The sequence below is a fragment of the Jatropha curcas genome, unplaced genomic scaffold (assembly GCF_041381405.1).
Source record: "Jatropha curcas cultivar XTBG-Jc1 unplaced genomic scaffold, XTBG_Jcur_1.0 HiC_scaffold_693_pilon, whole genome shotgun sequence".
Classification (NCBI taxonomy): domain Eukaryota; kingdom Viridiplantae; phylum Streptophyta; class Magnoliopsida; order Malpighiales; family Euphorbiaceae; genus Jatropha; species Jatropha curcas.
The window spans coordinates 10,022-26,157 of record NW_028322524.1 but is presented as its reverse complement, the minus strand read 5'-3'; the positions used below and the strand labels follow the sequence as shown (position 1 = coordinate 26,157).

General features: G+C 37.6%; 1 pseudogene across 1 annotated transcript; it reads right to left on the bottom strand.

The window, feature by feature from the left end:
* Positions 1 to 2,404: 2,404 nt before the first annotated feature.
* Positions 2,405 to 15,576, bottom strand: LOC149491744 (cellulose synthase-like protein B3; annotated as a pseudogene). Its single transcript, XR_016319292.1, has 9 exons — positions 15,274 to 15,576; positions 14,653 to 14,992; positions 14,274 to 14,399; positions 13,945 to 14,061; positions 13,634 to 13,846; positions 13,295 to 13,430; positions 13,002 to 13,180; positions 11,836 to 12,186; positions 2,405 to 4,070 (listed from the first exon to the last, which is right to left on the bottom strand). The product of XR_016319292.1 is annotated as a cellulose synthase-like protein B3 (transcript).
* Between the last annotated feature and the right edge of the window lie 560 nt (positions 15,577 to 16,136).

Genomic DNA, 16,136 nt, shown 5'->3' with positions numbered 1-16,136 from the left:
CAGCTTCTGTAATTGACCTATTTGACTAAGCAAATGAACTCCAAAATTTATGAAATTTGATATGGAGATAGGCTGAGATGTTGGGTAGGTCGTGTTAAAATTTAAAGGCCATTGGATAAAAGGAAATGGAGTTATAAGTAAATCACTGCAGGCTGCTCAGCATGAGAAAAACTGAACTTCAGATTCTATAATTATGTCATTTAAAAATGCAAATGAGCTTTAAAATTTATGAAATTTTTCAGAACAGTACCCTAAGATGTTTGGAACATGCTGTCAAAATTTCAGGGCAATTGAATATGGGGAATTCAAGATATAGTCAACGCAATGCCAGCTACTCAAACGCTGAAGTTCTGCATTTCATAAACCTTGAACGAATTTAGCATGCTATTCACTTCTATTGTTTTCATTGTTAGTATTTTGTGTCTAGGATGTGGTTAAGTGTTGGATATGAAGTGTTTCATGCTTAAACTCAAATCATATAACACTTGGACAAGTGTAGTGAAAATGAAAGAAAAAGCATGAGACTACATTCTAATGCTTAATTTACATTCTTATAGAAGTGCATGTGTGTACATTGTGTAGTATGATCTTAATGTGAGTATTAATATCATGCTACAGCTGCTGAGAGAAAGGGAGTTGAGGAGAGGGTGATTACTAGAGGAAAAGGGCTAGGGGAGCCATCTAGTTCAGGTTAGTGTATATTATTCCTTTCCTACTTTTATTTAAACAAAATGAAATTGATTTTGCAAAATATTTTCAATGGATTTGCTTTATGAATTATAACTATATTCATAAGTTTTTAAAGAGGAAAAAGATTATTTTGAAAGCATATGACCGAATGACTTATGTAAATGAATTTTATGATTCTTATACCTTGAAAGAGGAGGATGTTGGCCAATTGATACCTGTAGTATGAGGGGTGGCCGTGATTGAATGTTTTTAGCAGTGGTTGTGAAATGAAATGTTGTCCATTGTGATTTTGATATTATTATATAAATGGACTGGTTTAAAAGTCTTACAGCTGATATAGACATGGTTATTACCTCGAATATCACTTCATTTGTTGAAGTTGATATTACGATCGATTGAATATGGATATCATCACTAGATGATATATGATTGACATGAAATTCTCCCTCCATGTTGAGGTTGTAGATTGCTCCCTCTTCTGTTGAAATCATATCACAGATTGAGGTTGTAGATAGCAGGTCTAGATGTGAACATTAGACACTGATGGCCCTCAGAATTGACTCTATAAAAGCTGTAAAGACTATATTATGAATTGATGATTTAAATGGTATTGATTTATTTTGTTTCTTATTTTCTTTACCATGGTGGATTTATGAATTGTCATTCCTTATTATTTTTATTAGTACACCACTAAGCCATATGCTTAGCGATAGTTGCTTTTGTACTATCGCAGGTAAAGGAAAGGAAAAAGAACCAAGAGAAGATCATTTTTATTTGATGTAGATAGTATGCTACTGATGTAGCTATTGTATATTTGACTTCTTTTGGAATATGTATGATGTATTAAACATTAACAGATCATTTATGTATATTTGAGCAGATTCATGTAAATTATGATTGTATGAATTTGAAAATTTATAGTCTATTAAAGTAATTAATTTCTATTATGTATCTAAGATTTGAACAGGACTCCAATATGTAATTAAATCATCCATGGACTTATGGGTTATGGAACCATTTTATTTTATGTTTTTTTTTATAATATGTTTAAGAAATTATATTAAGATTAATATCTACCAAAAGAAGTTATATATATTTAATAACTAAATTATTTTGCTACAAGATATAAAAATGAAGGAATTAAAAGGATTAAGTCCCTTGTAGTATACTTAGTAAGCATTTATAAGAATTAAGTGCTTATTAATTATATTACGGGCGACATGCCATGTCTTACAGTAGGGTAAGGTGTGACATGTTTATTTTGGTATCAGAGCCGGCCCTGTGCCCTCTGGCCGGTGGTGGGGCAAACCTCAGCGAGGACGCTGAGTCCCCAAGGGGGGGTGTATGTGGCAAGGCCAGCACACCTTAGGCAAATCCCACATCGGTTAAGGACGGGGTAAACGATCTATACATAAGAGGGGTAGCTTCTAACTTGGTTAGCGCGCTTTTGGGCGGGTTGCAAAGCCTGCCTGAGGGACAAATCCGTGAGGGTTGCAAAGCCTAAAGCGGACAATACTGACCAGGTCAGGGCTACATCGGTTAAGGACGGGGTAAACGATCTATACATAAGAGGGGTAGCTTCTAACTTGGTTAGCGCTGTAACACCCCTTCCCGGTCCACCCAATAACCCGAATGAACCGAGTCGAGATGATACAAACTGGTTGACTTAAATGTTCTGACATGCTGATATCATACTGACTATTGACTATTATAGTATACAAAAGCTGTTTACATTAATAGTGTACTGAATATTGATATACATAATACAAGTTTTTAAAGTGAAATGGGCCCAACTGTGTGCCTTGTACATGCCATGAATAGAATAAATAAAAGTTACACATCAAAATAGGGAGCTACCCTGAAGACTGAGTCTTCTACAGATGAACTGCTGCAGTTGTACGCTGACGCTTAAAAGACCAGTCTCAAAACCTGCGAGTTAAATAGGTAACTCGCTGAGCTATTAAAGCTCAGTGGATATCTCAACATAAAACAACAATAAGCACACATATAAGCAAAAAGCATTATGTAAGTACATATAATCACACATAACATGCGGCTTTCATTTTACCTTAATGATCTTTCTTACTGTTTATTTTACTGTATGATTCATGCAATAGCAAGTTAAAATATCTGTATGGCTCTATAAGGTTATAGTGAAACCGAAGTGATCAGATAAATTGTATGAAACTGTATGAATACTGTATGCTTGGCTGCTATGGCCTGTATAATCATATCCACTCAACGGCCTGTAGCCGGAGTTCCAAACTGTATGGGGCGCAAATCTGCTATTCTATGTCGCGACATAGCCTTATCTACATGGTTTCTACCCAACCTCAATGGAGCTTCATATTAGCATATCAACAATGTAACACAATAGCACATAAATGGTTTTACAACTTCATAGTTCATTATATTGATTTGAGTTCACATCATATAAATGCTTACATGTTGTTTTAATCCATGTTCTTATGTTGTATTTTTGTTTTACAATGATTGGATGCATGCATGATGAGCAAAGGAAGTTAATTGCATTGGAAATGAAGACAAAAAGAATGTCAAAGCATCAGTCGCGAGCGCGACATGCCAAGTCGCGAGCGCGAGTTACACTGAAGAGGTAAGTCGCGAGCGCGCTTTTGAAAGTCGCGAGCGCGAGAATGTCAAATGAGAGTCAGAGAGTTTCTGGCTCAAAGTCGCGACCGCGCAACCTTAGTCGCGAGCGCGAGACCAAGTCGCGAGCGCGTCTTCAAACCTCGCGAGCGCGAGATGTACCATTTGAGAGTCAGAGAGGTTTCTGGCTCAAGTCGCGACCGCGCAACACAAGTCGCGAGTGCGAGATGAAGTCGCGAGCGCGCTTGTGGAGTTCGCGAGCGCGAAATGCGCAAACTGAGAGTCAGAGAGCTTCTGGCCAAGGTCGCAACCGCGCATGTGGAATTCGCGAGCGCGACACGCTGCCCAGCCTGCGCGGCGCGCGCGACGTGATTCCAAACTGTACAGTCTGTAGTCTTTTGGCCATAACTCTCAATATACAACTCCAAATTGAATGATTCAAAAGCCCACGTAAAGATAACACATAGAGGAACAAATAACTCTTCTATGACAATTCCTAGTTCCATCATTAAATGGGGTCAAAATCAAGATGAAGTTGCTGGTAAAATTTCCAGCAAACTCTGGTTCAGCATAAACTCATTCCATCCCCTGTTTTCACATCATTTCAATCCTCTCACTCAACAATAAGCAACATATGATCTCATGAGCAACACTCCACACAATTTTTCATGCAAAGAACATGGGAAATAACAAGAGATATCAAACCTTTCTTGCCACAAAGCTGGGGCTCTGTTTTTAGTTTCTCTTCTCTGCTACCTTTGAACTTTCTTCTCCTATACACAAGAATTCTCATGATTCATCTCCAATATAGCTAAATTAAAGATTGAATAACCTTTAACTTCAAGGAATTTACTTACTTGGAGTTGACTTAATGCTTAACTACAGTGAAAAGGCAAAGGAAATGGGAGGGAAAAGTAAGAAAAGAATGAGAAACGTGAAAATGGAAAAGTGAAAATGAAAGGAACAGATAGACTCTAGAAAAAGTGATTTTGTGTGTAAAAGTTCTACATGGTACCTCACTTATAAGAAGGTTGCAGCTTCATACCCAAGCTATATATGGTGATGCCAATAAGTCCTAAACTTTTCATGCAACTAAGTCCACTTATCATCCATTCTACCCCAACCAGGTTTGGTTCAACCCAACTCAACTCAAGAGGATGTTACAGTTCTCCCCTCCTAAATAAAAACTTCGTCCCGAAGTTTACCTGTTGTAAACAAATGCGGATATTGTTGTCGCATGGTTTCTTCAGATTCCCAAGTTGCTTCTTCTGTCTTATGATTCCTCCAAAGAACCTTCACCAATGCTATTTTCTTGTTCTGCAATTCTTTAGTTTCTTTGGCTAGGATTTGAACTGGTTCTTCTTCATAAGTGAGATCCGGCTGAATTTCAATCTCTTCTGCTGATAACACATGTGAGGGATCTGATCTGTATCTGAAACACATTATGGATTCAATCTAAGGTTGGAGGTAATGCTAGGCGATAGGCTAATGGTCCTACGCGTTCAACAATCTCGTATGGACCAATGAACCTAGGACTTAGCTTACCCTTTTGTCCAAACCTTAAGATCTTTTTCCATGGTGAAACTTTTAGAAATACCTTATCCCCAACCGAATACTCAATGTCCTTTCTTTTTAAATCAGCATAGGACTTTTGTCGATCACTTGCTTCTTTTAGCCGTTTTCTGATGATTTCCACTTTCTCTTCTGTATCTCTAACCAAATCTGGACCCAAAATCTTCTTCTCACTAAGTTCTGTCCAACATACAGGTGTCCTGCATCTTCTACCATACAATGCTTCATATGGTGCCATTTTGATGCTCGATTGATAGCTGTTGTTGTAGGCGAATTCCATGAGAGAGACATATTTGTCCCAACTGCCTTCAAATTCAATAACACATGATCTCATCATGTCTTTCAATATTTGAATTACTCTTTCTGACTGGCCATCTGTCTGCGGATGAAAAGCAGTGCTGAAATGCAGTTTCGTCCCTAATGCTTCCTGCAGTTTACCCCAAAACTTCGATGTAAACCTTGGATCACGATCAGAGATAATGGATGAGGGAACTCCATGTAGTCGAACTATTTCTTGAACATAAATTTCTGCTAACTTATCCAGAGCATAGTCCATCCTGACTGGTAGAAAGTGAGCAGACTTGGTTAATCTGTCCACGATCACCCATACTGCATCATGCTTCCGCTGCGTCTGAGGTAATCCAGTAACAAAATCCATCGTGATCTGATCCCACTTCCATGTTGGCACTGTTATTGGATGAAGCAACCCAGATGGCAGTTGATGTTCTGCTTTTACTTGTTGACATGTTAAACATCTTGTTACAACATTTCCGATATCTTTCTTCATGCCCGGCCACCAATAGCCTTGCTTCAAATCTTGATACATCTTGGTACTACCTGGATGCATTGTATATGGACTGTTATGAGCTTCATGCAGAATCTCCTGTCTGATTTCCCCTATCTGTGGTACAACAACTCTGTCCTCAAAGAACAATACTCCACTGTTATCCAATCTGAATTTCCCACCATGATCTTCCTGTACTTGTTTCACCCATACTGCTGTTTGTGCATCTTTCTTCTGTGCTTCTGCAACTTCTTGAACCCATGATGGCTGTACTTGCATCTGTGCTAGAATAACTCCCTGCTGTTGCAACTCCATGCTAATTCTCATGGCTTTCAAAGCAAACAATGATTTCCGGCTAAGGGCATCAGCTACCACATTAGCTTTGCCCGGATGGTAATTAATGACATAATCATAATTAGCCAGAATCTGCATCCACTTCCGTTGTCTTGAATTCAAGTCCTTCTGTGTGGGTAAATACTTTAAACTCTGATGATCTGTGTAAATGTAACACTTCTCACCATACAGATAATGCCGCCATACTTTGAATGCTAGAACAATGGCTGCCAGTTCTAGATCATGGGTTGGATAATTCAACTCATGTGGCTTCAATTGTCTGGAGACATAAGCCACCACTTTCCCATCTTGCATGAGTACACATCCTAACCCAATATGAGAAGCATCACTATAAATCTCAAAGTCTTTACCTGACACTGGCTGAGTCAACACTGGTGCTTCAGTCAACTTGGTCTTCAAAGTGTCAAAACTCTGCTGACATCTATCATCCCAGTGAAATCTAGCCTCTTTCTTCAGCAGTCTTGTTAAGGGTGATGCAATGATGGAGAATCCCTTTACAAACCTTCTGTAATAACCGGCTAAACCCAGAAAACTTCGAACTTCTGTGACATTTCTGGGTGGTCTCCAATCAATAATAGCTTCAATCTTCTTAGGATCCACCCTGATACCCTCTGATGACACCACATGGCCTAAGAAAGAAACTTCTTCTAGCCAAAACTCACACTTACTAAGCTTAGCATACAGCTGTTTATCTCTCAATGTCTGAAGTACAATCCGCAAATGCTTATCATGTTCTGCCCTGTCTCTGGAATAGACCAAAATGTCATCTATAAACACCACCACAAACTGATCCAGGTATGAATGAAACACGCGGTTCATGAGATCCATGAAAACCGCCGGTGCATTTGTGAGACCGAATGGCATTACTAAAAATTCAAAGTGACCATATCGGGTCCTGAATGCAGTCTTAGCGATATCTTCTTCTTTTATACGCAACTGATGATATCCCGACCTGAGGTCAATCTTAGAAAACATACCTGCACCTTTTAACTGATCAAACAAATCATCGATTCGAGGCAATGGATACTTATTCTTGATTGTCAGCTTATTCAGCTGTCTGTAATCAATGCACAGTCTGAGTGATCCATCTTTCTTCTTAACAAATAATACCGGTGCTCCCCAAGGTGATACACTAGGTCTGATAAAGCCGTTATCCAATAACTCCTGCAGCTGAATCTTTAACTCTTTTAACTCTGCTGGTGCCATTCTGTAAGGTGCAATAGATACTGGTGCTGCTCCAGGATAGACATCTATGGCAAACTCCACTTCCCTCCTTGGTGGTACCCCTGGCTATGCCTTGGCTAAAAGGAGGCCTAGAACCAGCTGAACTACTAGCACCTCTGAATCTCTTGCTCTCCGGCTGATGTGTACTGGGTGCACCCTGAGTCTGGTCTCTTCTCTGCTGAGACCGCTGGCGTCTAGAACGCTGATTGGCCTGTATTCGCTCTATCTCCTGTGCTGCCTCTACCAAGGCTGAGAATTCTCTGAATCTGGAAGCTACCACTCCCATCTGAATCTCATCATTCAAGCCTTCTTGGAACTTCTTACACCTTTCGGCTTCTGTAGACACTATCTGCTTACCATACCTGCTGAGTCTAGTAAATTCTCTTTCATATTCGGCTACAGACATTCTGTTCTGTCGCAAGTATAAGAATTCTTTCCTTCTCGCATCTAGGTAAGCCTCGGTGATGAACTTCTTCTTGAATTCATCCAAGAAGAATTGCCAAATACGCTGATCTGCTGTTACTCTCTGTTGCACAGTGGTCCACCATGTATATGCCTCCTTAATCAGCAATGAAGTGGCACAAATCAACTTGTCTTCGGCTGTACACTGCAATTGTTCTAGGACTCTCGATGTCCCATCTAGCCAATACTCAGCTACTTCGGGACTGTCATCTTTGCTTGCTTTGAATTCCTTTGCACCATATTTTCGGAGCTTCTCCAATGGGGGCTTTCTCTCTCTTTCTACTACGACGGGTGCTTGAGGCATCACCCCTGCAATCTGTCGAAAAGTATCTGCAAGTTGCTTTAACAGCACCTCTTGACCTGGTGCTCTTGAAGCCTCACCCTCCACTGTTCTAGCTTGACCTGGTGCTACTGGAGCCTCACCCTCCACTGCTCTGGAGGCGTGTGACTCACTCTCACCTTCCTGAGACATCCTCTCACCTTCCTGAGACATCCTCCTAAAAGAATAACAACTGCTTAGTTCATCAGGGTAGTCATGGCATGTACACTCTACTGACTTATGCATGCAAGCCCGAGGAAATTAAACCAAGGGCTCTGATACCAAAATTTGTAACACCCCTTCCCGGTCCACCCAATAACCCGAATGAACCGAGTCGAGATGATACAAACTGGTTGACTTAAATGTTCTGACATGCTGATATCATACTGACTATTGACTATTATAGTATACAAAAGCTGTTTACATTAATAGTGTACTGAATATTGATATACATAATACAAGTTTTTAAAGTGAAATGGGCCCAACTGTGTGCCCTGTACATGCCATGAATAGAATAAATAAAAGTTACACATCAAAATAGGGAGCTACCCTGAAGACTGAGTCTTCTACAGATGAACTGCTGCAGTTGTACGCTGACGCTTAAAAGACCAGTCTCAAAACCTGCGAGTTAAACAGGTAACTCGCTGAGCTATTAAAGCTCAGTGGATATCTCAACATAAAATAACAATAAGCACACATATAAGCAAAAAGCATTATGTAAGTACATATAATCACACATAACATGCGGCTTTCATTTTACCTTAATGATCTTTCTTACTGTTTATTTTACTGTATGATTCATGCAATAGCAAGTTAAAATATCTGTATGGCTCCATAAGGTTATAGTGAAACCGAAGTGATAAGATAAACTGTATGAAACTGTATGAATACTGTATGCTTGGCTGCTATGGCCTGTATAATCATATCCACTCAACGGCCTGTAGCTGGAGTTCCAAACTGTATGGGGCGCAGATCTGCTATTCTATGTCGCGACATAGCCTTATCTACATGGTTTCTACCCAACCTCAATGGAGCTTCATATTAGCATATCAACAATGTAACACAATAGCACATAAATGGTTTTACAACTTCATAGTTCATTATATTGATTTGAGTTCACATCATATAAATGCTTACATGTTGTTTTAATCCATGTTCTTATGTTGTATTTTTGTTTTACAATGATTGGATGCATGCATGATGAGCAAAGGAAGTTAATTGCATAGGAAATGAAGACAAAAAGAATGTCAAAGCATCAGTCGCGAGCGCGACATGCCAAGTCGCGAGCGCGAGTTACACTGAAGAGGTAAGTCGCGAGCGCGCTTTTGAAAGTCGCGAGCGCGAGAATGTCAAATGAGAGTCAGAGAGTTTCTGGCTCAAAGTCGCGACCGCGCAACCTTAGTCGCGAGCGCGAGACCAAGTCGCGAGCGCGTCTTCAAACCTCGCGAGCGCGAGATGTACCATTTGAGAGTCAGAGAGCTTTCTGGCTCAAGTCGCGACCGCGCAACACAAGTCGCGAGTGCGAGATGAAGTCGCGAGCGCGCTTGTGGAGTTCGCGAGCGCGAAATGCGCAAACTGAGAGTCAGAGAGCTTCTGGCCAAGGTCGCAACCGCGCATGTGGAATTCGCGAGCGCGACACGCTGCCCAGCCTGCGCGGCGCGCGCGACGTGATTCCAAACTGTACAGTCTGTAGTCTTTTGGCCATAACTCTCAATATACAACTCCAAATTGAATGATTCAAAAGCCCACGTAAAGATAACACATAGAGGAACAAATAACTCTTCTATGACAATTCCTAGTTCCATCATTAAATGGAGTCAAAATCAAGATGAAGTTGCTGGTAAAATTTCCAGCAAACTCTGGTTCAGCATAAACTCATTCCATCCCCTGTTTTCACATCATTTCAATCCTCTCACTCAACAATAAGCAACATATGATCTCATGAGCAACACTCCACACAATTTTTCATGCAAAGAACATGGGAAATAACAAGAGATATCAAACCTTTCTTGCCACAAAGCTGGGGCTCTGTTTTTAGTTTCTCTTCTCTGCTACCTTTGAACTTTCTTCTCTTATACACAAGAATTCTCATGATTCATCTCCAATATAGCTAAATTAAAGATTGAATAACCTTTAACTTCAAGGAATTTACTTACTTGGAGTTGACTTAATGCTTAACTACAGTGAAAAGGCAAAGGAAATGGGAGGGAAAAGTAAGAAAAGAATGAGAAACGTGAAAATGGGAAAGTGAAAATGAAAGGAACAGATAGACTCTAGAAAAAGTGATTTTGTGTGTAAAAGTTCTACATGGTACCTCACTTATAAGAAGGTTGCAGCTTCATACCCAAGCTATATATGGTGATGCCAATAAGTCCTAAACTTTTCATGCAACTAAGTCCACTTATCATCCATTCTACCCCAACCAGGTTTGGTTCAACCCAACTCAACTCAAGAGGATGTTACAAGCGCGCTTTTGGGCGGGTTGCAAAGCCTGCCTGAGGGACAAATCCGTGAGGGTTACAAAGCCTAAAGCGGACAATACTGACCAGGTCAGGGCTATGACAATTGGTATCAGAGCCGGCCCTATGCCCTCTGGCCGGTGGTGGGGCAAACCTCAGCGAGGACGCTGAGTCCCCAAGGGGGGGTGTATGTGGCAAGGCCAGCACACCTTAAGCAAATCCCACATCGGTTAAGGACGGGGTAAACGATCTATACATAAGAGGGGTAGCTTCTAACTTGGTTAGCGCGCTTTTGGGCGGGTTGTAAAGCCTGCCTGAGGGACAAATCCGTGAGGGTTGCAAAGCCTAAAGCGGACAATACTGACCAGGTCAGGGCTATGACAATTGGTATCAGAGCCGGCCCTGTGCCCTCTGGCCGGTGGTGGGGCAAACCTCAACGAGGACGCTGAGTCCCCAAGGGGGGGTGTATGTGGCAAGGCCAGCACACCTTAGGCAAATCCCACATCGGTTAAGGACGGGGTAAACGATCTATACATAAGAGGGGTAGCTTCTAACTTGGTTAGCGCGCTTTTGGGCGAGTTGCAAAGCCTGCCTGAGGGACAATTCCGTGAGGGTTGCAAAGCCTAAAGCGGACAATACTGACCAGGTCAGGGCTATGACATTTGGATTCTTGAATTTTATTTAAAATTTAATATTTTAAATATTGAATTTGGCTCATAACATGAAGTTTATCAATTTAAAATAAAAAAAATAATTAGAATTTATCGTATCTATATACACACACACACATATGCTCACATGAATATGAGAAAAACACAGGAACTGATAAAAAATAAATTAGGAATAATTTATATTTAGAAGCAATTCCATTTTACTTTTTAATATTAAATGTATTTATAATGTCATAAATAAACTTTCTCAACTTATAAAAAATAGCAGTTGTATTCATATTAAATGTGTACAATTCATTTTATTTTGTTCTTTCCATGTATCAATGTTGAGAACATATATAGAAAGAAATTCATTTTATATTTTATATTTGCTTGATGTCAATTAATTTCATAAGTCTTTAAAATTTTAGTAAAATTATACTACCGAAATTTCTTTAATTTTGATTATACATGCTAAAATAAATCTTTTTACAGTATTACATAATTATTTTTCATTTAATAGTGACAAATTTCTAAATGCACTTTTTCCTTTTATTTTACTTAAAAATGAAAAAAAAAACTTCAATTTCAATTTATACAAAATAAAATATATTTAATATCTAAATTTATTATAAAAAACATGCTAGTATGAAAATATATGAACATGCAAAGGCAAGTGCTAATTAATAAATCAGTTTTAAAAATAGATTTCACCTTGGGCAAGAAATTGGAGTTGGTGATGATACAGTAAGCAGGCAACACCATATAGCACAGCTCAGGAATTGAACGCAAGCCCCACAAAAAGATCCACAAATAGGCCAAACACTGCCTTATTTGGAGTTTCCCAAAAATGGTGGCAAATATAGGATTCCTTTTGCTTACTAATATTTCAAGTAAACCTGTGGCCCACCTCTTTTGTTGGGTCATTGAGGTTGGCCCACCTGATGGTGCACACCCAAGAAAGGCGGGTGGGTCGGGTTTGCAATATACGGATCTCCAACCTCTTTCATGGATCTTTAGACCCGTTAGGACATCTTCTGTTGTGGATCCATATTGCCAACCAACCTAAGATAATCCCAAATTCATCAAATACCATGCGTTAAATGCTATGCATAAATTCACCCATTTATTTTATGTATAAAAAAAGTTTATCGCATTCTAATTTTTTACTTTAATTTATAAAATTATATTTATTAAATATTTTGAAGTAATAAATTATTGTTAGGGCCCGACAATAAAATTACGAGAATAATAATACAGCGGAAAAATAGAAATATGACACACAGATATTTACGTGGTTTACCCTTTAACTGTTTAGGGCTACGTCCACGGGACAAAAACCGAATATTTCTTCCACTATATAAAAAGTAGGCTTACAAGGAGAGTAATACAAAAATAGTGGCGCTTAAATGTGTTTCCCAAAAACACCCTAAAACTGGAACAACTCTCTCAAATTTCTCTTCTTTTTCTTTCACTCTTGTTGTGTAAAGAAGCGTTACGCCATCTCCTATTTATAGGAGAGATGGACGCGTGATTAGGAGAGATAGACACGTTAATCACGCTTCCACCGAAAAACGGATCACCTATCAAGAAGAAAATTTTCTTTCTCATCTTTTATTTTCAACAAAGTGTGGGTCCCACTGAGTGGACACCGCACAACAATTATTCTATCGAATACTTGAATTTTTAATATTATATCGATTAAATAGTTATTGAATAATTGAAAAATATGAAAATTATTGTTTCATAGATTATATTAACTGCACAATAATTGAATATTTTACATATAAATATTAAAACTACTCAAAAATTATTATTACTAGTATGTGAGGGATAACACGTTACTGAAGTTTGTGACTTCAGGAGCATAAGTTTCTAACCTGTTTACCCCACGCAGTTCCATACTCGTAGCCACAAGCAGCGACGTGATAAGCTGCCTCCATTGAATCAGAAAGATTGTTTGGTCTATTTGTCTTCTCTTCCAATGCATTAGCAGCTGATGTGATAAACTCCTTTGAGTTCCCAAATATATTTAGCAATTCTTTATCATCCAAATTACCTGCTCACCCAGTCATTATTTTCATTAATTTTGTCATTAGGGATAATTCAATTAATTAACAAAATAAAATAAAAAATTGAAGAGAAGCTTATAAGATAATCTACAGTTAATTACCAGTGACTGGAGTGAGAAATTTAGCAAAATATCCAATATCATTAGGACATAAGCCATAGATTACTTTTCTCCTGTGGAAACATCCTGTCCCACCGTAGAAAGGTCCTTGAAGTCCTACTATTCCACGTCCTATATACTAAAACAAATACCAAAATATTAATTTTTTAAAAATTCTAAAAAAATATTCTCCAACAAAATCAAACTTTTGTTAATAAAAAAAAAAGAAAGCACATACCTTTACCCAAAATTATATTCAAGTTTCAATTTTTAACTCTCTCTTTTCCTTTAAAAATTCGGTTCCTATTGCTAACAAATTGTAAAAAACCGATTCCAGCTCACCTTATACAGAACTACCAATTGATTTCCAAATGGGTCATCCTTAAGTCCATCATAAAAAATTTGTGGAGTTTGGACAAATGCAGTATCCCCTTCGTTCTTAGAACCTAAAAAGAAGCACATTGCGTGACGGACGATCTGTGGATTATTGGCAAACATGTCGCAATCCATATTTAACATAAATGGTGCATTTGTTATCAATCCAGAGACTCTGGTCTGTTTATCATCATTAAAAAAGTAAAATTAACTTTAATCACTACAATATCTAATTAATTTTCAATGATTGATTTAATTGGGATGAAGAAAATACATACCAGTACATTCATGGCACCTGCTTTGTAGTGGTGTGGATGATTTGGCCTCTTCTCTCTCGATATATAAATCAAATGAGGCAACCCATTTGAAAGACCTTCCTTATTTTCCCACATAATCTACAGAAACAACCATAAAAGGGTAGAAAATAATAAACAAATTGAATTAAAAATTAATTTAAAATTTTCTAAAATAGGGTGGCCTTATTGCCAGAGTTGTTATTTTATAGATTCTAATATATTTTAGCATTTAGAATAATTAAGGAGTTCAAACCCTCAATTAAATTAATTAAAATTTGAAATAATTAAAAAAATAAAATAGGTATACTGACCTTAATTATAGTAGGATGGTTTTTACATTCTATTTTGGAGAAAAATGCAAAATCACCGGTTAGATCACAAGGAGAGGATTTTTTGGCTGCATCTTGGATTTTGCGGCTAAGCTCCTCGTACTCATCCTATTAATAAAATGACAAAGCCAAAAAAAAAAAAATAAAGATAATGTTATTTAATTATCAAAAAGTTTAATTTACATATTAATCTATCCAAGTCATGCACTAAGTATGGTATGTTATATATCAATTTAGCAAAAAAGTTAAATAGACAAGTTGTCACATTCATATAATGTAATTTCTCTTTAGCTTAGAAAATTCAAGAAAAACCTCACCCGACAAGATTGGATAGGACAACTTAGCAGAAAATTGTTGTTACCTTCATTTTTTTCCATTCTTGTTGGAATTCCAATGAGCTAGCATCACTAGACAACATAGGCTTATGATCAGTGGATGAAAAGTATCTAAAGGGAGCTCTAACTTGAATATTGTACTTCTTGCAAAAGGGAACCCAAAGCTTAGCAAACTTGGAAGTTTCAAGCAGAGAGTAAAAGGTGAGAGGAGAACATCCATCATCTGATAGATAGCAAGCAAGCTTATTTGCTGGATAATCAACTGCTAATAATGATATTACTGTGTTCATTGTTATTATAGGCGGTTCTAGCACTGGGTCTGCCGTTGTCACAAACATATCCACTGCTGGAAGAAACTTTTCCACTCTGTAAAAGAATTTATAAATAACAATAAAGAAAAACTTATAGTATATCAGAAAAAAAAATTCATATATATAATAAATTTTCATGTACAAATAAAGGTCTAGCTTGGTGACATAATAATAAACCAATCTTCAAGTTTACAGAAGCGTTTTCATTAGACCAAACTAAAATGAGTGTGGAACTCTGCAATTGGAAATTTCTCAATGTGAAAAAAAACATAAACAAATAGTATAGATTTAGAGAAATGAATTAAAAGAGAGCCAAAAAGAAAAGATATTCATTACCTTTGAGGGAGGCGTTCTGGGTATGTTTTGTAATCCACAGGGTTCCATTTTGTGCTGACAGTAAGAACCCAGACAAAAGTAAACCATGACTCGCATAAAAGAGCAAGAAGCCAAGAAAAACCATGATTCTTGAGAGTTAAAGACGATAAACAATGAGAGAAGTTAGAAGAAAGAGGATGCAAATGTCCAAAACTCTATGAATATGGTTTTTACGAGAATATTTTTCATATAGAGGAGGAGAAACTGTATCCGCCATTGATGATTGAAGATGATGAGTAGCTATACGGCAAGCTTGGGCACTTTGTAGTCATAGAGGTGTATATATATGGTTTTATACTTCGAATTCTCGCCGTTTGTTGCAAGTGTGACGTAACAATTATTTTTGCGTTTTGGGACTCCAATAATTTAATAAATAAATTCATTATTTAAAAATTATTTGGTACACAAATGATATTAGTGGGTTTTTTTTTTCTTTCTAATTTTTAGTAATATTCACTGTATACATTTAGGGAAAATGTCAAAATCACAACTGTTCTTATTGTTGTTATTATTATTTTGGTTTATATCTCCATGCTTCAGTTTGGATAATATTCAAATAAAACTTTCTTAATATCCGTAAATGAATTGAAAGTTAAAAGATAAAAAAATTTTCAAAAGTTCAAGAGCCAAATTAAAAAAAATTACTATTTAGTAGGTAAATTTGAAATTTTTCATTATTTTATATAGAGGGTAAAGTTAGAAAAAAGATTTGGCCTAATGGACCCACACTTGACCCCTTCATGTTATGGTTGTATTCGGCAAGTATTTTAAGTAGCTTTTAAGGTTTAAATGTAACTTAAATATTATTCAGTAATATATCATTT